Here is a 26,589-nt window from a genome sequence, read left to right on the forward strand (position 1 = left end):
GGAACCGGGGTACCTGGATTCTCATTCGTGATTCTTGGAAAATCGACGAATCTTCCCCTGTCCCAGGTTGCATAGGATGGCAATTCCCTAAAAGGCCCCCCACCCACTCACACTGCATGCCAACGTGAGTAGATTCAATGTGTATGTTACTGCAATCAATGAGGGACATGGCGGATTGTTTCGTGCTCCGAGAGCAGTACTCATAACTTGCAGGTATTGCATGAGGGGGAACCCACTCACCTCACCACTACCCCAAGCCTGTCACCCTACTCCTTGGTTTTTAGAGCTAAATATCCGGAGTGACGCAGAATGAGTCTCTTACTCTACGGGCAACAACGCAAACATTCCAAGCCCCGACTACCCCCTTTGCTAGTGAACGCAGAGGGATATATTTCTCTTTTCATGGTGTGAAAGTGGGATTCACTGCCACCCGCGTATCGATTTAGACATGTGCACTTAGCACTTACCTATAACGTCTGATTTAGCTGAGGCGCAAGGTGAGTGCCCACCTGCCGCGGCATTCTTCGAAAAGGGCGGTAAAGGGCGGTAAAGACACTTCAGCAGCCTACAGCAGGTGAGTGATATAGCGCCACAGAACGACTGCAGGTGAGGCAAAAACCTGTCGCCCCAATGGAATCAAGGCTATCAGATGGACCGCTGCTGCCACACCCACCAGGCCATGATCTCTGACCCATCCCCCACTCCGTCATAGAACAAGGGCCACACCCTCACCTGCCTCAGTCTCCCCTCATTAAACGGCGGCTTCATCTGCTACCTGCAGCTCCAGGCCCCCGTCATGCTCCCCGTCCCCGAGGATTCATAAAGTGCGTACAGTGACAGCGAGATAGGGTTAAAAACACTGCCGATGTTTCTCAGAAGCAGTGTAACATAGCAAGTAACTTTACCTACTGTATTTTGAAAAGACTCCTGAATTTTCGGCCCCCATATTAACGCTTGAAATCACAACGCGCCGCATATGTTCAGTTATGTGAAGTCCAAACTTGCAATGGGCTCTATCCCCGGATCTCTTACAAACCTAGCAACGCCCCTGCGCCACACCCACTCCCACAAGGTGTATGCTACCCGGGGAGGGGCTGAGGGGGCATGCAAGCTATACATCAGCTGCCACAGCATGGATGCCCTGCCCTCCCCACACACAGGCCAAAGGCCAACTGACCATGTGTCATACACACATTGCTGCAACCATCCCCATAATGCTGTGCCCACATTCAATCTCACCTGACCAACCATGCCCATCTGCCCAAATGTGTGGGGTCCCACTCTGTACCATATAAAATGTGTTTTGCCTTCTAATAAACATGGACGTACCATACCTGACAAAAATACATATGTCTACTACAGGCACTCACACATCACCAGAGGCTTTGGAGGAGGACGAGGGGGACGGGCCCATCTGGAAGTGGTGCCTCCAGGCCCTCAAGGTCTGCCACCACCACCACCCCACAAAGGTGCACACAGGCTACACATAGGCGGATGGACTGCTGTGAGATGCCACAACCCAGCAAGGCCAAGCCTCCAGCAACACCACAGACCACCAGGAGCACCCCAAAGCCCATTGCACCCACTCCTGCAGCTTCTGTGGCTGACACAGAGGGCACAGCTCCAGGCAGGGCAACTGTGGAGACACAGGGGGACATCAGCCCAGTGTCACCGCCTGCAGAAGGGGCACAAACCCCTGAGAGCCCTCACCGCCGCCAGCGTGCACATACACCTGAGCCAGACATCGACAAGCCATCCTATGTCTCCCCGGCCTACAGCCCAGAGCCAATGCAAAGCCCCCTGCCCATCCAGCACACACCACCAAGCAACACCATGCTGTAGAGGCTGGAGGAGATGGAGAGGCGACAGAGGGAGATGGAGGAAACTGGGAACACCCATTATGAACACCTGCTGGCGATCTGTGACTGCCTGCAAGGGGCCACCCGCAGGATTGGGTGGGCCATGACAAGGAACCGGGCTGAGGCAGCTGCCAGTACTGCCCCCCAGACTGTGTATGAGGAGAGGGTCAGGGAGTTGACAGAAGGGGTCTCGGCACTTGCAGAATCCAAGGTCACACTCCAGCACATCCAGGGTCCAGGCTCAATAGCCTCCAATTCAATGACACCCACTGAGGAGTCACAGCAGAGTACGCTTAGGCGCCGGTACCAGCGCTATTGGGCTCAAGATCACTTGGGGCTGGCATGGGGGGAAGAGGCAATGGATGTAAATAACATTGAGACACTTTTTGCCCTGAGTGGCTGTGATGGGGAGTTGGTGGTGGGTGGGGGGCAGGGGGATAGTGTGCTGGGGAGTTGGTGGTGGATGGGGGAGGGGATAGTTGGGACACATCATGTTCATCAGCTTCTCCATCCAGGTGTGTCCAACATGTGCATGCTCCCTGGGCTGTAGTGTGACATTGGTGCAGGAGGTGGTCAGGTATGACTTTTGCATTTGCTTGTCATGCCATGCTTTATGGAGTAAATTCCCCCCTCCCCCAAATTGGTTGCAGCCCACCTGCACATTTAGGGAGTGGTAGTGCTTCCAGCTATGGTACACTGCTTCATGGTATCACACAAGACAGAATGTAGACTGGAAAATTGAATACAATTGCTCAAGAAAACTTTAAGAACAAGAAGAACTTTAATTGTGTTACCTATTATGACCCTGGCTGGAAGAACACCCTGTCCCTGCAGGGTGAACTGTCCCTAGGGCGCGTGTGGTGGTCTGCCTATCTAAAAGAGGATAGGTGAGAGAGGGAATTGACCCTAACTCTACAATGGATGGTTAGTAAGGAAGAGCCCAGGAGGTAATTGGATAGAATTTAAAGATTTAAATTTGACCAAAAAGATTCACAAACTCAAGAAAGATGTAGCTGCCTTTGAACATAGCAAAATATATCCTTACACTACAGAGGACTATTCTACTCCAGAGGCAAGGCAAGCCAGAAGAGATGCATATCATCTAAGCATCCAAAATGGGACATAGACCCTCAGGTAGAGCTCAGTCTCGGTCCTCGCAAAATTCAAGCGGTGGATCAGACGACGGTACAAAATCTACAGGACCCTTTTGCCCGAGACAACAAGCACGTTTTAACACGCAGGTGCAATACATGGGCAACTCAGGACAAAACCAACAACAACAACATTTTTTTAGGTTGAGGTGGGCAAAACCGAGGGGCCCGAGATGGCAAACCTTCTCCCCAAGAGTCACACAGAGCAGAGGTCAACTCCCGCCACCACAACCGAACTTTCATTGATTATGAATTTTTCCAAACATCAATTGACCAAGGAGGAGACACAAGTTCTACAAAAGGGCCTTTCTTTCGTGCCTACTGCTAGGTACGATTCCTTCCAAACACCAATTGAGCTAACTCAGCTCGTGAGAAAAATTAGACTTAAACAGTTTTTTGCTGAAAAACCAAACGAAATACAGGACACTGGGACTGGATTAGGACCTCCATCCCGCTTCCTACCACCTTCACACAGTCATACTGTAGAATCTACCACTTTTGAACAAGCCATTTTCAAAAAATTGGAGGAAATAGAAACAAGGTTACCATTCATCCATGACAATTGCACCAAGAAACAACTCGAGGCACTTTCCGCATTAGCCAAGAACGACACAATCGTAATCAAACCGGCTGACAAGGGCGGAGCAATTGTGATTCAAGATACCTGTTACGCTCACCTGGCTCCCACAGGGGCGTCAGTCGGACCCGGTCAGCTGCGGTCTCCACCCACGTGATGCGTAGTGCAGCGATGACTGACTGGATCTGCCCTCCTAATCTTGTCTGCTTAACCCGTAGAGATATTCTCCTTATATTCTTGAAAGATGAGCTCTCCATCCTTTGTGGATTTGCAGGGGCGCGTCGATTCCAGTTACTTCACTGGTTTGAAGGCTCAGGAGAGTTCCGGAGAGTATTGACTCTGAGGTTCCTGGTGAGGACCAGTAAGTATTAAGTTCATAGAGTTCAATATGTCCGATGTTCACTCTTGTTCCCCCCTTCCTTTCTTGTCTTGCAGCTGGTTCGTGAAAAGATGCTCTTGTGGCAGCTGGTGGCGCTCAGGTAAGAGTCTGTATTACCCGGCGCTGTCTGGTAAATGTTGCACGTGGAAAACGTGTTGCTTTTTCTCTCTTTACAGATGCGGCACGTGAAAATATGGAGAGTCACAAAAGGATGCCTCCGGTGGTAAATCAGGTAAGTCTATGGTGGTAAGAATTATATTTGTTGGTTCCCTCGGCTCAGCTTGTGGTTTTCTTTTGTCTCCTAGGTGCCGAAGTTCGGCGAAGAAACGATGGAGGCAGCGCCGACCCGAAGGATGCTGTGAAGACTGGTGAGTATGGCGCAGCGCTGCAGCTGGAGGTGCGGCGCGTGCAGAAATGATGTTCTTTACAGGTCCGGAGACAAGATGGATCCAGAATCAGGTGTGGAATAGAAATAAGTTTGTTTTCTAACCTTGTCCCTTTCTTTCCTCTTTGTTTTAGGAGCTCCGGATTTGAGGCGGGCGTGGCAGAAGACTGGATGCAGGCTGCAGGCATGGTGAGCGTTACGCTGCTGGATGCAGAATAATGCGAAGCGTGTGTTGCTGGTCGGGCGTGGTTTAAATAGCCTCAAAAGTAGTCCCAGGTAAGAAGTCCCAAGAACCACACCCGAGTATAAAATAGTCCCTGTAGAAAAATAGTCCCTTTCAGGCTTCATGTTGGATTGGAGTCATTTGCAGCATGGTCTGCCTGAGGTAAGTAATGACTATGAGCCTGGCGCCTTAGGCACCAGGACTGATTTCTACTATGAGCCAGGACTGAACCCAGATAGACCCTAGCCGGGGCTGCTGAGGTTTTACTAAATGTATAGATGCCTGCTCCCGGGGCTGATGGGCTTGGTCCGGATGCCTGGGGGTAGGCATCATGACAGCACTCCCCCCAAGGCCCCTCCTAAACTTGTTCTTCCCCTGGGCCCTGGTTTGTCTGGGAAGTTCCGATGGAATCTTTTCACCAACCGAGGTGCATGGAAGTGGTCACTAGGTTCCCATGACCTTTCTTGTGGTCCGTAGCTCTTCCAATCGATTAAATAAAAAAGTTTAGATTTAACCATCTTGGAGTACAGGATATTTTTTACCTCAAATTCAGGTTCTCCATCTATCAAGATGGGGTCGGGTGGTTTGGGTTAATCTTGTTCCTGGTTGAACTGGTTTTAAAAGTGAAACATGAAAGACAGGATGAATGCGCATGTTAGAGGGTAATTCCAATTTGACGGCTACCGGATTGATAATGGCCTTAATAGTGTAGGGTCCCAAATATCTAGGGTTAAAAGTCTGAGTTCCCTTCAGAGGTATGTATTTTGTAGCCAGCCAAACTTGATCCCCAATTTGGTATTGTGGAGTTTCGCTTCTATGTTGATCAGCATTTTTCTTATATTTCTCTCTTGCTTGTTTCAAATGTTCTGTTGCCCCTTTAAAGGCTTGTGTAATAGTAGAATGCAAATGACTAACTGCAGGCATTTCTAAATGCTGAGGCGAATCTAGTTCTGAGGTTCGAGGGTGATGTCCATATATGGTATAAAAGGGGCTTTGTCCGGTTCCTGAATGTACACAGTTATTGTATGCATACTCAGAAATCCATAAAATATCTTTCCAATTACTTTCGGTCTGGTGTAGCATGCAAGGTAGGTACTGTTCAAGGGTCTGGTTGGTCCTCGCCGTCTGACCATCGGTCTGGGGATGGTGACTGGTTGATAACCTCAGGTCGATTTGCGCCAGTTCACAACATTTCTTCCAAAAATGTGAAATGAATTGACTACCTCGGTCAGAGACCAATACGGAAGGAAATCCGTGTATTCGAACAATGTTTTCGAGGAACTCCTTGGCCAGAATTGAAGCAGAAGGTAATCCCTTTAGAGGAATAAAGTGGGCCATCTTGGAAAAAAGATCCACAATAACTAGAATGGTGTTAAATCCATTACATGGAGGTAGATCTGTAATAAAGTCTAACGATAAGGTGTGCCTTGGTGTAGGTGGAATATCCAAAGATTGTAAGAGGCCAGCTGGTTTTTTTCTTCTGACTTTTGTTTTGGGCGCAAATGCCACAAGACATAAAAAATGACTTTGTCTTTTCTCCAGGTGGGCCACCAGAATTGTCTCTTAATTTAAGCTTCAGTTTTTGCGATACCTGGGTGTCCTTCCATCAGGGTGTCATGATAATTGGAGATGACTAGTTCTTGTAGTTCCTTGTGTGGTAAAAATAGTCGCCCTTGATAATAAGGTAGGTCATTGATGACTGAGTAGTCCGAGCCTTTCTTCACCCAGTCCTGCAGGGCTGTTGGATCAAAGAGTTGTTGGATCTTTACTTGAATATCCTCTAGTGTCTGTAGAGTGGTTATGCCAAGAATTCTTTGTTCTGAAATTATAGGCACCGGTTCCGGGTTCGCATATGCTTCTCCCATCCCTATTCGGGATAAGGCATCTGCCTTGCCATTTTTACAACCTGGTCGATAAGTGATCACGAAATCGAACTCGGCAAAGAACAATGCCCATCGAAGTTGAGGCGACGATTGGGCCTTGGCTGTTTTTAAATACTGCAAGTTCCGGTGATCGGTGATTAACGTAATGGTATGCCTGGCACCGAGAAGATAATGCCGCCAAAGCCTTGAAGGTGGATTTGATGGCTAATAATTCTTTATCGGTAACCACATAGTTTAACTCGGGTGCCGAGAACTTTCTGGACCAAAATGCTACTGGGTGAAGTTGACCGGTTTCAGGATCCTTCTGGGACAGGACAGCTCCCATGGCTAAACTGGATGCATCAGTTTTCAACTATGTATGGAAGTTCGGGGCGTGGATGCTTTAAGACAGGTGCAGATGTGAATTTCGCTTTAAGCTCTTGGAAGGCCTTTTCAGCTTCTTCTGTCCACAAGAAGCGCTTGTTTTTTCGCAAAAGTGCTGTAATAGGGTGTACAACATGTGAGAAATCCGGAATGAATCTGCGGTAGAAATTAGCAAATCCGAGCATGCTTTGTACCCCTTTAACTGAACTGGGTGATGGCCACTTGAGGATTGCATCCACCTCTCGAGAGTCCATTCGGACTCCTTTTGGAGTCAGGATAAATCCAAGGAATTCAACTTCCGTAGCATGAAAAACGCATTTTTCCAATTTTGCATATAACTTGTGCTGGCGTAGTTTCTCAAGGACTGCACGAACGTGCTTCACATGGTCTGATTCTGAAGAGGAGTACACTAGAATATCGTCTATGTATACAACAACACAGACGTCAATGAGTTCACGAAGGACATTGTTCATAAAATACTGGAAGGCTGCTGGTGCATTGCCCAACCCGAAGGGCATCACCTGGTATTCGAATAACCCGTACTTAGTGCGAAAAGCAGTCTTCCATTTGTCGCCTTTCTTTACACGTACCAGATGATATGTCCCTCGGAGATCTAATTTAGTGTAGATGCAAGCGTCTTTTACTTGGTCTAGTAATTCGGGGATCAGAGGCAATGGGTATCGATTCTTAACCGTGATCTGATTTAATGCCCGGTAGTCTATGCACGTTCTGAGGTCACCTTCCTTTTTAGGCACGAAGAACAAAGCTGAAGATGCAGGGGACTTGGATGGACGAATGAAGCCATTAGCAAGGTATTGGTCCAAGTATTGTCGTAGGTGAAGGTTTTCGGGTTCCGTAAGGGCGTAGATCCTACTACATGGAGGTTGTGCACCGGGTATGAGATCGATTTGACAATCGTATGATCTGTGAGGTGGTAGGGTGTTTGCCTGTTCCTTTTAGAAAACATCCTGGAATTCTTGATATTCCTGAGGTAACGGCACGACTGGAGTAGCGACTGTGGCCAGGCCTTGGTTCAAGGGTTTTTTCGGGTAACAAGTATGTGCACAATCCGGAAGGTTATTCTCTTCTCTCGCCAATCAATACAAGGATTATGTGTTTCCAACCAAGGTATCCCCAGTATTATTTGGAACTGCGGGGCTTTGATTAAATCAAACACAATAGTCTCTCGATGCCCATCCTGACCCAATAGTGTCATCTCTGCGGTGGAATGAGTTACAGGCCCAGAGGCAATTTCAATCCAATCGACTGTGGTGATGACATCCGAAGTGGTCTTTTTGCAGAGAGATAGATTCATCCTAGAAGCCAACTCGTGGTCCACATAGTTTCCTATGGCCCGCTATCAATGCACGCCCTCACTGCGTGCATACATGATGGCTGCCTTGGATCTATAAGGACCATTGGTATGATGAAGTGCGAAGTATGAGTATCCTTCTTCAAGCTCGGCAAGCGGACCTCTATGCTAAACGGGCGTGGTCGTTTACCGAATCAGGCTCTGTATGATTTTTATCAGCAACTCCGACTACTCTTTTAGATATTTTTATAGGGCAATCCCATAGAAAATGTCCTAAGGCCCCACAGTACAGACACAATTGCATCTGCCGTCTTCTTTCTCTTTCCTTTTGAGTTAAGGGTCCCTTGACCCCCCGATCTGCATCGGTTCTGATACATCTGTTCCTTTGAGGGTAACATTGGGTTTAACCAATACCCGATTCTCGAACTTAGCTCGATCAGCCTTTCTATTCTGAAGTCGGTGGTCTAACTGGACCACTAAGTCTATATATTCTGCACAATCCTGAGGTGGGTTCACAACTTGGGCCAAAACATCTTTGAGTTCACCCCGAAGTCCATGATGAAATAATGTAATTCGTTTTACCTCTGGCCATCCGGTTTGCACCACTAACCTATTGAAAGTGGCGATATAGGTTAGTAGATCCTGGTTACTTTGTCGTAATGATAAAAGTTCGTTATCCAGGGCCTGTCCCTGTGAATGTCTGGCAAATAGTCTTTCCATGCTCAATTGAAAACCTTGAAAATCCTGAAGAAGAGGGTCATCCTGGTTAACTAATGGAATTGACCAATCCTCTGCGCTGCCACTAAGATATGATAGTACAAAGGCTACTTTGGTTTGGTCGTTCGGAAAAGCTCCAGGTCTGCATAAAAAGTGCAAGCGGCATTGGTTCATAAACACAGCAAACGTTTTTGGGTCCCTAGCAAAACGTTCGGGTGGAGCTAAAGGATTGCTCCCTGGTAGAAACACTTGCACAGGATTGCTCGATGAAACAGGAGTTGGATTCCCCCCGAATCCAGGTAATGGTGTTTGCCCAGCTTGGTTTTGCAGTAATTGTCTAGCAAGATCATCTGTGCGCTCCTTTGACACAATCAGTTCTCTCCTGAGGGCATTAGTCTCTTGGCACGCGGAGTGCACTTCTGCCCTAAATTCCCCTAACAATAGAGCTAGTTGGTCGGTTTCTGAGGTTTCCATAACGCCCGGGTGGGGATTTGTAGATAGGCTTCGCGTTCTGTTACGCTCACCTGGCTCCCACAGGGGCGTCGGTCGGACCCAGACAGCTGCGGTCTCCACCCACGTGATGAGTAGTGCAGCGATGACTGACTGGATCTGTCTGCTTAACCCGTAGAAATATTCTCCTTATATCTTGAAAGATGAGCTCTCCATCCTGCGTGGATTTGCAGGGGCGCGTCGATTCCAGTTACTTCACTGGTTGGAAGGCTTGGGAGAGTTCCAGAGAGTATTGACTCTGAGGTTCCTGGTGAGGACCAGTAAGTATTAAGTTCATAGAGTTCAATATGTCCGATGTTCACTCTTGTTCCCCCCCTTCCTTTCTTGTCTTGCAGCTGGCTCATGAAAAGGTGCTCTTGTGGCAGCTGGTGGCGCTCAGGTAAGAGTCTGTATTACCCGGCGCTGTCTGGTAAATGTTGCACGTGGAAAACGTGTTGCTTTGTCTCTCTTTACAGATGCGGCACGTGAAAATATGGAGAGTCACAAAAGGATGCCTCCGGTGGTAAATCAGGTAAGTCTATGGTGGTAAGAATTATATTTGTTGGTTCCCTCGGCTCACCTTGTGGTTTTCTTTTGTCTCCTAGGTGCCGAAGTTCGGCGAAGACATGATTGAGGCAGCGCCGACCCGAAGGATGCTGTGAAGACTGGTGAGTATGGCACGGCGCTGCAGCTGGAGGTGCGGCGCGTGCAGAAATGATGTTCTTTACAGGACCGGAGACGAGATGGATCCAGAATCAGGTGTGGAATAGAAATAAGTTTGTTTTCTAACCTTGTCCCTTTCTTTCCTCTTTGTTTTAGGAGCTCCGGATTTGAGGCGGGCATGGCAGAAGACTGGATGCAGGCTGCAGGCACGGTGAGCGTTACGTTGCTGGATTCAGAATAACGCAAAGCGTGTGTTGCTGGTCGGGCGTGGTTTAAACAGCCTCAAAAGTAGTCCCAGGTAAGAAGTCCCTGGAACCACACCCAAGTAAAAAATAGTCCCTGTAGAAAAATAGTCCCTTTCAGGCTTCATGTTGGATTGGAGTCATTTGCAGCATGGTCTGCCTGAGGTAAGTAATGACTATGAGCCTTAGCCTTACCAGCAGATCCAACCGCCTCAATTCGAGCTTTGATAGCACCAGTGGTGGATAAAACTGAAGCGGAGGGTTTCATCTCAGCATATGAAGTTAGTTATGATATGATATGGCATTTGTTACGCGCCTATACACAAGTGTTTCAAGGCGTGACGAGGCAGGGAGGGGGAACAAGGGGAGACAGACAACGATCCTACTAGGCCAGGTGTCATTCAGATCGCGCAAGTGCATGGGTAGGGGGACGGGAAAAGTGCAGGGGGAAAGGGAGAGGGGAAAGTGCAGTACAGGGTTAGTAACATACAAGATAAATAATAAGGGCCAGCTGGTGGCAAGTGCAAGATAAGTGCAGACAAGTGCTGGGAAGGGGGGCTGTAGGGATAGAGAGACAGTCCCGCAGTGCAGGGGTTGCCAGGGCGGCAGTGCAGGGGAGAGTGGCTGGGCCAAGGACCGAGATTGGTGAGTGGCCCAGTTGCTGATTCAGTACAGTTTCAGTGATTTAGCAGGGGAGAGGGGGAGAGAAAGCAGAAGCAAAGAGGAAGGTTTTGAGGTGCTTCCGGAACCGGAGATGGTTCTCCTTAAGTTTCAGGGAGGCAGGAAGGCTGTTCCAGAGGGAGGCCCCTGCTGCAGTGAGAGATCTCCCCCCAACTCGTTGCTTGGAGAAGCGGCTGACCCTGAGGGAGTTGGAGGCGGATGAGCGAAGTGCTCGAGAAGGAAGATATTTAGGAAGAGAGAGTTGAAGGTATTTTGGCCCCAGGCCCCAGAAGACCTTGTGGACAATGCAGAGGGTTTTGAACTTAATCCTCGCAGCCACAGGGAGCCAGTGTAGCGATTTCAGTCCTGGAGGGATACAGTCCCTGGGCTTGAGGCAAAGGACATGTCTCGCAGTCCTGTTCTGGATGAGTTGCAGAGGGCGGAGACTAGAGGCAGGCAGATTTAGATAGAGGCTGTTACAGTAGTCCAGCTTCGAGAGAACCAGGGCTCTGGAAAAAGTGAGCTTCTGGGGGAAGGAGAGGAAAGGAAGAATACCTCTGAGGAGGTGCAGCTGGTAGTGTGACTTCTTAGAAACGTCAGAAATGTGAGGAGAGAAGGAAAGTGTGGAGTCAAAGATGACCCCGAGGTTTTTTGCCTTGCAGGTAGGAGCAGGAAGAGGGCCAAGAGAGGCCGGCCAGAGAGCTGCAGGGAAGGAGGGAGTGGGTGTGCCGATGAGTAGAATCTGTCTTACTGGCGTTAAGGCAGAGGTCGTTGGCGGCACACCATTCCTGGATAGCAGAAAGACAGTCAGAGATGAGGGAAGGAGAAGAGGAGGCCGAGGGTAGCCTGAAAATGAGCTGGGTATCATCCGCATAGCACTGAAAGTTGGGGCAGAGAGCAGCGATGCGGTGGGCGAGAAGAGCCAGATACTGGTTGAACAGCCAGGGAGAGAGGTTAGAACCCTGGGGGACACCACAGGTAGAGAAAAAGATGTCACAGAGGAAAGACCCAAGTTGGACCTGGGAGGGGCGATTTGAGAGGTAAGAGGTCAGTTAAGCCAGAGCCTGTCCAGTAATACCCAGGTTATCACAGAGACGGGTGAGCAGGGTGGTAAGGTTGACAGTATCAAAGGCAGAAGAGAGATCAAGGAAAATGAGAACACATGGAATGTTAGAGTCAAGGTTCGAGAGCAGGTCCTCACGGATGTTCAGGAGAGCAGTTTCTGTGCTTCTGGCAGCTCTGAAGCCAGACTGATGGTCATGAAGGCTACCAACAGATTCAGCATGGAGATTTAGCTGGGAGATGGCCAGTTTCTCCAGGAGCTTGCCCAGGAAGGGAGTGATAGAGATTGGGAGATAGTTAGCTGGGCAGGAAGGGTCGGAAGAGGGTGATGGGAGGAGAGTGAGGACAGGATGTCCTGAGTTTTTTAAATGAATTGAGAGGCCAGTGCCCTACAGAGGGCCTGGGAGGGGACAGGAGAGGTAGAGACTGCAGCAGGGTTTGCCAGCTCCTTGCAGATTTTAAAGAGTTCAGCGAATGTTTAGATGCCGCAGTGATGCGGGCTTGGATAAGGGCTCTCTTCTTGGTGAGAACGGAGAGCCGGTATTGCCTTTGGAGCAGGCGACAGGCCAGTTTGTCAGAGGATGAACATGAAGCACGCCATTTCCTCTCTGCCACCCTGCACTTGCGTTTAAGGGTGACGAGATCCGAGTCATACCAGGAGTTACATTTGGTTTTGGGCTTCAGGCGGATTCTCATGACAGGGGCCAGGATATCAAGAGTATCAGATATAGCAGAGTAGAGAGTGGAGAGGGCTGTGTCAGGGTGGGAGTCAGCCGAGGGGCGAGGAGGGGCGAGAAGGTGGCAGCGAAAGCCTCAACTGACACACGCTTCATGGGTCGGATGACCGAGAAGGAAGATGGCAGTGATGAGGGTGGCTTTGCCTGTGGGGTAGGGAGGGTGAGGTGGGAGGAGAGGAGAAAGTGATCACTCCAGGAGAGAGGAGTGGAGAGAGGGACAGAGAGGGGAAGGTCAGAAGAGATCAGGGCATCTAGAGTGTGCCCTGCAGAATGAATCAGCCCAGACGGGAGAATAGAGAGTGAGAGAGAGTTGCAGAGGTCGCGAAAGAGTCCAGAGGGGGGACAGGAGGCATCCAGGTGGATGTTGAAGTCTCCAAGAAAGAGGAGTTGAGTGGTTGAGGACAGGAGTGAGGAGGAGAGGTCTGCCCACTCGGAAAGGAAGGAGGAAATTTGACCAGGTGGCCGATAGATGGTAGCCACGGTAAGGGAATGGCTAGGAGAGAGAGAGAGAGAGTCGGCAGACAAGACATTCAAAAGAGGAGTAGGTCTGCGTGGGAATAGCAGTGGCAGGAATCCACTCAGGGAAGATAAGGGCCACACCCCCCCAGCACGGTTGGGCCTGGGCACGGAGAGGATCTTGTAGCCGTCAGGTAGGAGTGTGTCAAAGCTGGTGACAGAGCTGGCCGTGAACCATGTCTCAGTGAGACCGAGTACGTCAAGGTCCAGTTCCTCAAGAAGGCGGCAGATATCAGAGAAATGTTTGACGGCAGAGCGAGAGTTAAGAGTGGCAATGTGGAGAAGGTTGTCATCTTTGAAGGACTTCCGGGGAGGGGTACAGATAAGAGGTACGCCCTGCGGAGGTGAAGAAGGAGCACGGGAGGGGGCAGGGAGGGAGGGTAGAGGCAAGATATCCGAGGACAGAGGAGGGGGGACAGCAGGAGAGGAAAGGAAGTTGATGAGGCGCGGGAAGCGTCTATCAAAGAGGTGAAGGTTGGCCTGAGGGCCTTGGACCAAGACAGTCCCATTAGCGTAGACTTTAATGATCGCCTTAGAGGAGTGGAAGGAGGCCAAGAGGACATCCCAACGGGTGCCACCATTAATGGGAGAAGAGGATAAAGAGAGAGCACAGAGACCACATGAAGGGTCCATAGGTCAGGTGAAGGCATGAAAAAGAGGATGTCAGTGAGAGTTTCCTTAGAGGAGGCACTGGTGTAGCTGTCAGCGATAGGGAGGCCTGGGTTGGAGACCAGGATGTCCTTTTTAAACTTTTTCCTACCAGATTTAGTGAGGAGAGCAGGACAGTCAATGGAGAAGCAGTTAGAAAAGATATGTGAGATAGAGAGCACCATGGGATAGGAGGGAGAGGGGGGGTGCAGGACAAGCACAAGCGGACAGGAAGAGAGCGGCAAGCCCTAGTTTACCACAAATTCAGAACACAGTGAACACAATAATGCATATCAGGTACCCAGTGGAGAAGCCACCTAAATTTGAAAATCCTGCGGGGGGAGAAAAAACCCTAGTTTACCACCAAATTCAGAACACAGTGAACACAGTAATGCATATCAGGTACCCAGTGGAGAGGCCACTTATGCCTGATCATCCAAGACTGCCGGCATTCTACACTGTACCTAAAGTCCATAAGGGACTCAATCCCATCCCAGGGAGAACGATAGTATCCGGTATACAATCCATCCCGGAACCCATGTCTGAATACGTTGACTTTTATCTGAGGGATGACATCCCCAAAATGGCACCATATGTTAAAGACTCTATGGCCATGTTGGTCCTGGTTGAGAATCTTATCTACGATGACGTAACACAGTGGTTAGTCTCAATTGATGTAGAGGCCCTCTACACGAGTATTCCACAACAAGAAACCATAGAAATGGTACAAAGACATCTAGCAAGAAAACATTTACCATGAGGCAAAGCAAATTTCATCACTGAACTAGCAGAGATCACTTTGACAAAAAACTTCTTTTTATGTAATGACACTTTCTATCAACAAACCTTGGGGACCGCAATGGGTGCCACCTTCGCACCAAGCCTTGCAAATCTCTATGTAGACTACTGAGAGAAGGAACATGTATATTCCAACACCAATCCATTCCTAGAGAATATCAAAACATGGAAGCGCTACATAGATGACATTTTCATGATCTTTGAAGGTACCCGAGCGGATTTAGACAGCTTCCACTGTTGGATTAACTCGTGCAACCAACATCTTAAGTTTACCATGGAGGCAGACAGAAAAGAAACACACTTCCTAGACCTTCACCTCATATTCCAAGAGGGACACCTCACATCAAGAGTGTACAAAAAGACAACCGACCGGAATGCACTATTGGCATATACCAGCTATCATCCGCGGGCCCTACGGGATAACTTACCCTTTGGGCAGTTTCTAAGATACTGCCGCACCTGTACCAACATCAAAGACTTTCAAACACAATCAACAGCCTTGAAGAAACACCTACGGGCAAGAGACTATCCGAAGAAGGTGGTCAACGATACACAGAAACGAGCAAGAAACATTAGACGAGAGACCACGCTCGAATATCATGAGAAGCAGAAAACCACGGACAAAATCACAGCGGTCCTGAGCTACTCACCAGCATTTAATGTACTAAAAAAGGAAATCACCAAGTTATGGCCAATTCTCAATACAGGAAAACAAACGATTCCGCTTCCTCTATTTGCAATAAAAAGGAGAAGGAATATTAGGGATATTTTAGTTCACACTATGAAAGAACCAAATGTGGATAATGAAAATACCCTATGGGATCTCCCTGCAGCCACTGGACACTCACCATGTGGCACATGCAGTATGTGTGCACAAACCACAAGCAGTAGAAGGGTAGACATTGGGTGGAAGACTCCCTGGCAACAACAACAATTTAGCAAGTGTAACAGCAAGGGAGTAATCTACATGATCACATGCCCGGCAAATTGAAATACATTGGAATGACCTTGAGACCAGTTAAAAAACGTCTCATTGAACACAACTTGTATTCGCACCAAGAAGATCATAGCCCCCCGGGATGCAGGATGTAATTTATCTCATGACATATGGAGCTGTACTTTTACCGCATCTTAAAGGCACCTGCATGTGGGGCTAAATGTTTATAAATGTTGACACATGTAATCCCATCCAAAATAAATCTAATTATACTGGGATTGATCAATAGACAGACTAAACCATTGTGCCTATTGGTTTGCACCGTCTGTCATGGCCGCCAAAGTATCATGTGTGAATGAGTTTGTCTCCTACAAGCATGGCTGACAAGGATCTGTTCTAGTACTAGTCCTTCCTTTAGGTCTCGATTGTAAAACAAAAACAAGGAAGCAGCCACAGATTCCTTCTGGAGCCTCGCTGCATTGAGTGCCTCACAGATGCCGTAATAGGTAAGCGTTTTCATTTTCCGCTTACGGCAGCTCAGTGTCCCCTGCGCACATAACGAGGTCTCAGTAACAATAACCGCTAGATGCACGAGACGAGATGTCTAGGCAGCCAAATTGTATATCCATGTTCATGGTAGCGATACAAAAGTAATCGCGGCCCCACTGCCGACACCGCTATTATGTTGATGCGCTAGCTCCATTGCAATACATTTTTAAATCAACTGCACATTCATGGTGCGGTATAAACATTTGAAAACCCACAGTATGTAATCAGTTGGTCCAGCATAGCCAGTAAAGTGCTAATGAAATGGTTATGAACACGCATATATGCGTAGTTTTTTCTGTTCCAACACTGACCATATTGCCGATATACTGCATGAAAACAGTTAACATATATAGAATAAACAATGTGGTTCCCTTGTGGATTAGACTGGGTCCATGCGACCAATGAAGGAGCACCATCTATGCTTACCGTGCCCCTAGATGAAGAACAATATAACATCACAGCAGGGAAGAACATACCTGGAGGTAATCCCTGCCTATCTTCTATATTTTGATGGTGGTTGGCATGAAAATAAAACACAAGCATGTCTTTTTGCACTAGCACCCCCTCTTGTTCTACACTTGGGGAGTTCACTCTATGAGCACATTGTGGGGTCTTTTTAGAAACAACAAGTGAGACCCGGATTTTACTTTTACATACATATATGTACTATGGATTAACTGATATAAAGGGAACTTTGTGCGCTACACTTATGGGCACGATGCACATACTCCACTCTTCAGGTGGTGGGACTCGGAATTTAAATGCATATGGAGCCAATATTTTGTGTTGACTAAGAGCATATTTGCTCAAATTAATAGATATTCGCTTTCCTTCGAACTTGGACGCTAAATAGGTCCCTTCTCTCCCTAGGAGGATTGTGGGGCCCCGCTACTACATGCGGATAGAAGATACAATCTGAATACATAAGAAATTGGTCCTGAAGAAGATGATCAAATCAAGATATCATCGAAACCGGTCGACCTGACATTTGACAGATGTCTCCAGCAAAAAAGACACCGTCCAACAATTACTGACTTTTTTCATAATGCCTTTTATCTATATGATACCTAAGAGGCACCTCAGACTAACTTCTGAAAAGATGTTTGTCATGTTTCTGTAATCTCGTGCTAGATACACTTTTTAAGGGTTCCACATCAGGAATTTACTTTTGCGGCATAACCATAGATGGAAGGTGGAAGTACACACTACGGAGGGTAAATAAAACTTGGAAAATCCCCCGTTGTGTGCCCCTTCACCAGAATTTACCATCTATTTTAAAGAATTTCATTTTTTAACAATTATTTTGGGGTGTTACTGTTTTGGGACAGCACAATTACCTCCTGGGCTCTTCCTTACTAACCATCCATTGTAGATTGTCAGTTCCCTCTCTTACCTATCCTCTTTTAGATAGGCGGACCACCACACGCGCCCTAGGGACAGTTCACCCTGCAGGGACAGGGTGTTTTTTCCAGCCGGGGTCATAATAGGTAACACAATTAAAGTTCTTCTTGTTCTTAAAGGTTTCTTGGGCAATTGTATTCAATTTTCCAGTCTACATTCTGTCTTGTTTGATATTACGTTAAATAATGACAGAAAGGCTCTGATGTCCCTGGAGGATTAGCCAGAAATCGAATTTTGTTCCTCACACCTGCATGTGTTTCACACTGCTTCGTGGGCCAGGGGGGATACCAGCACAACAAGGGTACAGTGCAGGGCTGCAATCACATTTGGAATTTGGGCAACGGCATAGAACTGTGCCTTCATTGCATTGACCTGGGCTGGGGTTGTAGGCAGTGTGATGTGGCATTTCACTTGCCGCAGGCGGGCTTCAAGCACCTGGACCAACACTGCACAGAATGTGGGTTGTGCCATGCCATGCATCATGGTGTGCATCATGCTCACAGAATGTCACAGAATGAAGGAAGGTGCCAGTTCCGAGGAATTGTAGCACAGGCACTGACTTCAGCAGTAGGGGCACAGCTGTCCAGATGTTGATCCTACTCCCTATGTCATCCTGTATTGTGGTGAGCAGCTCAGTTATGGTCTCCCTCTTGAGGCAGTACAGGGTGACCAACTGGCTGTCAGTGAGGGTCCAGGGTGAGGGCGTGATCCTGGGGATTGGTGCACACCTTGCTTGGGCTATCCTCCTCCTCCCCACTGTACTCCCAGTGCCCTGGTCTGGTTGTCCTGCATCTCTACTTCCAGGCTGCCTATCCCAACTCACAGTGGCTAGTTGCAGCACAGTGTTGGAAACACTGTTTGGGGTAAGGGTGTGCCTTATGTGGCCCTCTGGTGTGCATTGGGATCACCCGTGGCTTCATTTCTGGCAACTGTGTTAATTTACCTCCAGCTGTATTTGTTCCGGTTTTCAGTGCTAATACCGATGTACATGGACTTGTGATGGACACAGACATGGACACGGAAAAGGTCTCCCAGGACCATTTATTTAGTTGAGTTGGCTGTTGGCCCATTGAAACATATTTTAATTTCCCTCTAAACAATAAAATCTTATAGGACTTGTCTATATTATAATTTTAACACTAGACTGTGGAAAGAAATGGATCCCCTATTACATCTGCGATCAACAATGGAAGATATAATCACCTTTGGTGAAATACAGGCAAAGGAGGGGAAGCCCATCAAGATCTGCCTACTAAATACCAGATCCCTGGACAAACACGCTATTAATATCTCTGACCACATTTCAGATAAACACATAGATATTTTGTGTATCACTGAAACGTGGCTCAGAAACTCAAGTGGGCCCAGTATTGATCTTGCTACCCATGGTGGATATAAATTTCATGCACAGCACAGAGAAAATGGCAGAGGAGGAAGGATGGCAATTATTGACAAACAGGGAATAGACTTTTTCCAAGCACCTATTACATGCACAGGGTGTGAAATTCTACTCATGAAGGTTACTAACACCCCTAACTATTGCCTTAATCTTACCCTGCTTTATCGGCCCCGAATGAGATGCCCATGTTTCTTGGAGAGATATCAGGCATCCTACCGATTTTCAACAAGCCTCATAGCCTCACCATTATACTTGGCGACTTTAATAAATGGTTAGGAAATCCTAAAGACCTGGGAGCTAGCATGTAATGCCCTGCACTGGGTCGCTTCTAGGAACCCACATCTAAAAATGCTCCATATTAAACCATGTGTTTGTTCAGACCACTATACTGTGACCTTTGAGATTAATCATCCCAAAAGGCTGCCCAGAGGAATAATAACCTACAAACAGTAATGAGCAGACATGTTAATAAAATTAAACCTAACAACTTGCAACGCCACCTCAATGAGTTGATGATTTCCACATATAACCAACACTCATCCCTTTCATTGGCGTCCAGCTACGTTGAATGTGTCCATAGGATGCTAAATCAGGTAGCACCACTGAAAATTAGAGAAAGGGAAAATAACCAAAAATGGTTTTCTCCACATCTCGCCTCGCTGAAGTAAGAGAAGCGGAAAGCGGACCGTATATGGATAAAAACACAATTACAAGTATGCAAAAATAAGTGGAAAATCATTGAGAAAAACTACGGTGTGGAAAGATTTCATGAGAAAAAGAGTTTTTTTGACTCTCAAATCTCAAACTCTACAAATAACACTAAGACAAGTTTTGAGATAATCAGGATTATAAGGCCCAGGCAAAACAGTTTAGCCCTAGCAACTTAGACAGTGAGGCGGTACAGAAAGCTTTTGCTGATGAAGTGTACAAAGCTCAGTGCAGTATTGCCAATAGTAAAAAAGCTAACACAAAACCGGCCTCTCAGACTCTTGTTCTTGAACCCCAGATCCAACGCAAGCCATTATTTTCGTTTGAGACTATTACAGTGGATTCACTTGTTACCACCCTGAAAGAGATGCGCTCTACGATCTGTCAAACTGATGTCCTCCCTTCTAAAATTGTCTGAGAACACCCAGACATATTTGCACTCTTGTTGACTCGCTTCATCAACGCCTCATTTTCACATTTTCTGACAACGAGGCGCCTGACCTATTGAAAAATGTAACTGTCCCTCCACTTTTAAAGAAACCTAATCTAGATCCTGCTATTCACTCTAATCTTAGACCCATTACAAATATCCTCTTTTTGTTGAAAGTGGTAGATAAAGTAGCGACTACTCAATTCCAGATACACCTGGAGAACTCAGATATCCAAACTGAAATGTTTTATATTATGGACGACAGCAACCGGGGCTGCTGATGCTTCTAGTTCTTTCAGCAGCCTTTGATCTTGTAGATCACACGAAACGAATAAAAAGACTATGGGAAATTGGCAATTGCTCTGTAAGCAAAGTTGAATGGATTAGGGCTTTTCTTAGTAACAGGATGTCCAGGATTGTTTGGGGAAATACCTTTTCTAAACCAGAGACTATCACATGTGGAGTTCCACAAGGGGAATATTTATCTCCCACTCTCTTTTGTATTTTCTGCCGCCCGCTGTGTTACCCCTTAGACTCTATTGCACTCCACTTTACTAACTATGCAGATGATACGCAGCTCGTTTTTGAGCTGAGTGGAGGCTATGAAAAGGATGCTAGTTTTGTTGTATTCACATATGAAAAGAGACAAATCTGGATGGCAGAGCATGCTCTGTGTCTTAATAGCAAGAAGATTAAACTCCTTGTTGTTGGATCAGGTCAAGCAAGTGAAAAACTAGGAACCTCATACGCAAACCTCTGTGTAGACTAGCATCCTATAAAAATAGTAAACAAGGATAAAACACTTGGTGTTATAATTGAGGTATCGCTTAATGCAGATGCCCAAGTTGCGAGCGTAGTGATCAACACTCAGTATTACTTGAGGCTCCTGCGCCTTGTGAAACATTTTATTTCTGATACCAACTGCGTCACTCTGTTCAGAGCTTTGATCATGCAAAGGCTTGGCTATTGTAATACTTTGCTATGTGGAGCGAACAAATCCTGTGTCAAGAAGTTACAGATCATTCCATAGGAGAAAACTGCACTGGCTTCCTGTAGAGGCCAGAATAGAGTTCAAAGTAACACCATGATGCTTAAATGTCTGTTTGGAAATGCACCAAGATACTTGAAAGAGCGCCTTATTGTTCAGAGCTCTAATAGGGCTATTAGATCTAAGGACTCAAAGCGACTGACATGCCCTAGATATAGACGGGCAAAGGGCAAAGAACGGTCGTACCCGTTTCCTACTGCACCTCCTCAGAGGTACTCTGCCTTTCCTCTCCTTCCCCCAGAAGCTCATGGTATCCCAAGCTCTGGTTCTCTCTAGCTTGGCCTATTGTAACAGCCTCTTTCTAAATCTACCTGCCTCTACTCTCTGCCCTCTGCAACTTATCCAGAACAGGACTGAGAGACTTGTCCTTGGCCTCAAGCCCTGGGATCGTATCTCTCCAGCTCTGAAATCTCTCCATTGGCTCCCAGTGGATGCAAGGATTAAATACAAAACCCTCTGCGTTGTCCACAAGGCTTTATGGGGCCTGGGTCCAAAATACCTTTAGCTATCCCTCCGCAAATACCTCCCCACTCGAGCTCTTCACTCCTCTACCTCCAACTCCCTCAGTTTCAGTTGTTTTTCAAAGAAACGAGCTGGGGGTAGATCTCCGTCTTCGGCTGGGGCCTCCCTCTGGAACAGCCTCCCTGCCACTCTAAAACTTGAGGAGAACCATCTCCGGTTCCGGAAGCACCTCAAGACCTTCCTCTTTTCTTCTGCCTTTGCGCCCCCTCTCCCATGCTGATCTGTTCTCTCTTGGCACCGTGCACCTGGCCACCCTCTGTCCTCCGGGCCCAGGTACCTGCACACCCTGCCACCCTCCCGCACTGCCTCCAGTCCACCCCTTGCACTGGGGTCTGTATCTGTACCCATACAGCCACCCCCCCTTTTTCTTCCTGCACTTATCACACCTACCCTGTCTGCTGCCTTAAACCTAGCACTTGCAAATTGCTGGCTGCACTACCACTGTTTGTAGCCTTTATTATTTATTTATTGTTATTTATCTGTTTCTCCTCTGCTTCGCACTTTCCACTTCTCCCCCCTTCCATGCACTTTTCCCCTCGCCCTCTTCCATACACTTGCGCGTTCCTCAATGTCAGTGGGCCTAGTAAGATTGCTGTTTGGTTCTCCTCTGTTTCCCGCCCTTGCCTTGTCACGCTCTGAAACACTTGTGTACGAGCACGATAGAAATAAAATATCAATATCAATACTCAGTGAAGGCAGTTCAAGCATGGAATAAGTTGCCAGTAAGCCTGCCCTGTGAAGAAAATCCTACTGCTTTTTAAAAAGCACTGAAGACCATATTATTCTACTAAGTAATTCTTAGTCAGTCTGGACTTTCGTCCTTTCTCATTCCCGCTTTCTCATTCAGTTTCTCCGTGCCCTGATGCCTGCGGGCTATGCCGCGTAATAAATAAATAAATGATGCAGCTGTGATTGCGCTTCATGTTGCCAGTGCAAATACCGACGGCTGAAATAGCACTGGCTGGAATAGCACTGGCTGCAATAGCGCTGGCTGATTTTACAGTCTGCAGTATTTGTGCCGGTTCATGATCCGGCGGAGCGATATTGGCAGCGCTTATTCCGTTACTGCCACTTTTAAGGTCCCCCAAGTCTTTGACCATTTGGGGAGAAAAAGAGTCCATAGGCGTGCTAGATGGGATGGCACTGTGAATGATGGGTGCCGATTCAACAGGAGAGGTAAAGGAGAAGTAGTCGAGAGTAGAAGCAGAAGAGGGAGCTGGGGGACAGAAGGAGGGCTGGAGACGGAGGAGGAGAAGGACTGTGGGGGTGCCCCAAATTTCAGAGATTTTAGAGGAAATGTAGTGAGCAAAGTCATTAGTAGAAAGGGAGGAGGTGATGAATATTGGTTTGGGAGGTATGAGCATGACATTTTGTGTGAATGACTGTAAAGGGGGGAGATTAGGTTTGTGAAGTCTGAGGATTTGGCAGGGTCAAGTGCAGGTTTTAGGGCAGCAAGAGAATTTGTATTGGCTAGGAGTAGGGTATGTGTCCATAATTTGCACCAGAATCATATGTCGCAGCGCATGTTTCTTTTAAGGGGCTGAATTTAAGAAGTGATCCTATGCAGATAGGAAGATGAGAATATGTGAGCAGGATATTGATGGTCAAATATAGTCATCTGTGCACAGTGAATGTCAAAGAAAGCACAGACCATGGAAGAGGCATAAATAGGGGAAAGAGACAGAAGAGAGTGGTGGAGAAGGTGAAGGGATCAAGATGGTAAGGTGAACAATGGAGTGATCAGAGGGTGAGGAGGAGAGCCAAGTAGGGAGAAAGACAAGATCAATAGAGTTTTCCCCAGAGTGGGTAGGCTGGTTGTGGAGAGGGTAGGGGGAGTAGACCGATAGGAGGGAGTTTAAGGCAGCTGGCTGCTGAGGGCTTGGGTAGGTTAAAGTCTGCCAGCATGCCAATTGGGATGTCAGTAGAAAATGACTCAAGGAGAGGAGTCAGGTCAGGGAAAAAGGAGTCAAGAGGACTAAGGGGTCGATAGAGAGCCATAACTGTTTGAGGAGTAGGAGATGGGAGTTGAATAGTGGCATATTTAAAAGAGGAAGAGGTGATTTCAGATGGGGGTAGAGGGACAGTGTTGAGGGCCTTATTGATAAGGACCACCCCACTGCTGACCACCCCAATAGCTTCGGGAGAATGGGACAAGGTAGCAGAGTCATTGTGGAGTGTTGCTAGTGTAGGACAGTCATGAGGGGAGATCTATGATAAGAAGAAGTGAAAGTTGAAGGTGATAAGAGCCGAAGTGACTTGTTGCAGGATTGTGCATTCCAGAGGCCAAGAGAAAGAATGAAACGAAGTAGGAGAGAGGAGCAGGTGTTGTGCGGTAGTCGAGGGGGATAGGTGAGGACGGGAGCATCTTATTTGAGGGGTGTGGGTTCAAGGAGGGAGAGAAGATGAGGCCAGAGAGTGAAGCAGAAGTTAGAATAAGTTGAGGCTAAAGGCTATGAGAGAAAGGAAGGAGAACAGTGAGTAGAAGGAGGAATGGATAAAAGTCAAGTATGTATGATGGGTAGAAGAAATAGTCACGTGAAGACAATGGAGAAAGTGTGCAGCCTGCCAAAGAGAGATAGAGTGTAGGTGGGTGCAGTGCTTTAAGTGGGGTAAGAAATTGAGGGGGGCCCTCATTTGGCGGTGTGCCTTCCATGGTGGGCGTGGCCTAAAAAGTGCACCAACCATAGTAAGGTGCACAAACAAATATATAAATGTATATAAGCATTTATATATTTGTATGAATACATTACTATGGTTTGTGTACTTTTCAAGACATCTTTTATAAACATAGAAACGTTACATATTTCTATGTTTATAAAAGGTGGCTTGAAAGTGCACAAACCATAGTAAGGTGCGCAAACAAATATATAAATGTATGTAGGCATTTATATATTTGTGTGTGTGCCTTACTGGTACCTTACTTATTTCTATGTTTTTTAAAAGATGGCTTGAAACATACACAATTCAAGCCATCTTTTATAAAGCGTTGAGGACGGACAAAACCCGAGGTGTCTTTGTCCGTCGACAAAGCTTTATAAAAGATGCCTTGAATTGTGTACTTTTCAAGCCATCTTTTATAAACATAGAAATATATTATATATTTCTATGTTTATATATTAACATAGAATATTACATATTTCTATTTTTATAAAAGATTGAAACGAGCAGATGGATCACAGAGCCTGAGGCGTCTTTGACCCTTAGCGAACCCCACGGACTCCGTGATCTAATCTGCAGATGAGATCAAGGAGCCTGAGGGTACGCTGAGGGTCAGGGACCTGGGAAGGACAAAGGGACCATAGCTTCCTCTTTTGACCCCTCACGCGAGGGGTCACAAGAGGCAGTTACAGTGACTGACAGAAGTGTCAGGCACTTCTGTCAGCTTGCCTGACATTAAAATGGCGGGCGCATCGCCCGTCATGGCTAAGGCCGTTGCGGGATAATGTGTCCTGTCATGGCGTGGTGGAACCGGGGGGCCCCGGCACGACCCCGGCTCAGCCCCACTTTTTGGAGAATGCCGGGTGGATGAGTGGAAAGGGAAGTTGTGGATGATTGGCTCTGACGAAGCAGGTGTAAGCTCTGAGTTAGGCTAAAACTGGGCCATATGTACCGAAAAGACTGATAATAGGCACAAAACCGTCAAATTCCTTAGTCATTTCAAGTAACAGATATCACGCAATGAAAGTATAGCCAATGAATTCAACGATAGGTATTGGTAAAAGCAGAAGTTAAGTAAACGGTGAGCTCAGTGAAGTCCTGGCTTGAGCAGGGATTGTGGCCCAAGGGCTTTTCCGGTCCTAACAGGAGTTACACTTTGCTCCTCTTGTCCCTTAGCGGCAGACGCCCTGTCTGGATGCCCAGGGCTGACTCAAAAAGGGAGGCAGTATGTCACATACTCCTCTGGTAGCTAATGACAGTGCTCCAGATAGCTTGCAGATTTGAAGGCAGAGTCCTGGGAGTTGTAGGCCCAGGGAGCTTAGTTTTACAGGCAGGATTATCAGATGGTGCATAGGGTCCTGTGGCAAAGCAGGATGTGGCTCTGAGGTGAAATATGTATATATATATATATATATATATATATATATATGTATATATATATATATATATATATATATATATGTGTATATATATATATATGTATATATATACAATTTCACCCCTCCCCCTCTGCATACACCTCTCAAACTCTAAACCAAACACAACCACAAGCCTGTAACACGACAATCCGCACAAACTTCTCTACACTGCAACAAAACAAATCACACATAGACTCGCACAACAGCACACAATGACTACCGACCGAAAAACACCCCAAGCCCAGCCAACGGACTTATCCGGGTTGAGGCCACCAACAGCACATCACTGCTCTCTTGCACTTTTCCAGCGTATTCCCACTAACTCACCCCCCAACTCCCCATCCCTTTTTTCAGAGCCGAGCCGCCAGAGCACCAGGGGACCACTCTGGTGGTGATAGTGCACAGTACAAATGTCCTTTAACATTAACATTTATACACAGGCACCTCCAGGCAGTCACTTGATTATCAGTGCAGTTACATTAGGTAATAATAGCTATTGTTGCAGCGCTTAGAAGCGTGAGGAATCTGGCAGGACGCTCTATGATGATATTACTATTATTTTCTGCTCCCAAAGCAACCCAGGGCCTGTGGGTATTTCTCCCCTCCCTTCCATCGATCGCCCAAAGATTCCCGCCATTCGTCCTGCTCTCCATCATGGGAAAGACAGCGTAGGTGTGACCCTCCAACTCAGCTGAATACAAAATGAACACATGAAGCACAGCACAGCAAGCTCCCAGGCGAGGAGACAGAGCACAGGATTAGCACCACAAAGGGATATAAACAGCAGCCTTTAACGAGCAATTACCAAAGTGGTGATCCTCGAAAAGGATTGTGTTTACTGCTTTGCCTGGGGGT

The sequence above is a fragment of the Ambystoma mexicanum genome, chromosome 1p (assembly GCF_040938575.1).
Source record: "Ambystoma mexicanum isolate Mex_15411 chromosome 1p, UKY_AmexF1_1, whole genome shotgun sequence".
In the NCBI taxonomy this organism is placed as follows: domain Eukaryota; kingdom Metazoa; phylum Chordata; class Amphibia; order Caudata; family Ambystomatidae; genus Ambystoma; species Ambystoma mexicanum.